Source organism: Neophocaena asiaeorientalis, unplaced genomic scaffold, assembly GCF_003031525.2.
Source record: "Neophocaena asiaeorientalis asiaeorientalis breed wild unplaced genomic scaffold, Neophocaena_asiaeorientalis_V1.1 scaffold504, whole genome shotgun sequence".
In the NCBI taxonomy this organism is placed as follows: domain Eukaryota; kingdom Metazoa; phylum Chordata; class Mammalia; order Artiodactyla; family Phocoenidae; genus Neophocaena; species Neophocaena asiaeorientalis.
The window spans coordinates 7603427-7603719 of NW_020174438.1; the positions used below are offsets into that span (position 1 = coordinate 7603427).

General features: G+C 77.8%; 1 protein-coding gene across 3 annotated transcripts in view; it reads left to right on the plus strand.

The window, feature by feature from the left end:
• APBB1 (amyloid beta precursor protein binding family B member 1) overlaps positions 1-293 on the plus strand; it is a 22684-nt gene continuing 22391 nt past the window's right edge. For 2 of the 3 annotated variants that reach the window (XM_024757094.1, XM_024757097.1), the window contains exon 1: positions 8-135. The gene's annotated coding sequence lies outside the window, so the exon portion shown is untranslated. Of the gene's footprint in view, positions 136-293 lie in introns of all 3 variants that reach the window. The other variant, XM_024757096.1, reaches the window with a different exon arrangement.

The window sequence follows — 293 nt, forward strand, 5'->3', positions numbered from 1 at the left end:
AGCAGAGCAGGCTGCCTCCTTGGAGCCCCTCCCCGCGCGGCCGCGGCCCTGGCACTGCCACAGCCGCTCCCGCTCCAACCCCTCGGTGAGTCGCCCCGCCGGGGTGCGGGGCCGGGGCCCTGTGGGCCGCACAGGGTGAGTCCAAGGCCTCGTGGTGGAGGGCGGTGCCGGGCTGGGCGGGGGTCGGCGGAGGCTGGGGCAGCGCTCTGGAACCCTGGGACCCGGGCGCAGGGATGGCGGCCGGCGAGGGGCTTTGGGCCGCTGGACTCATCGAGGCCCGAGGGTCCCGCAGG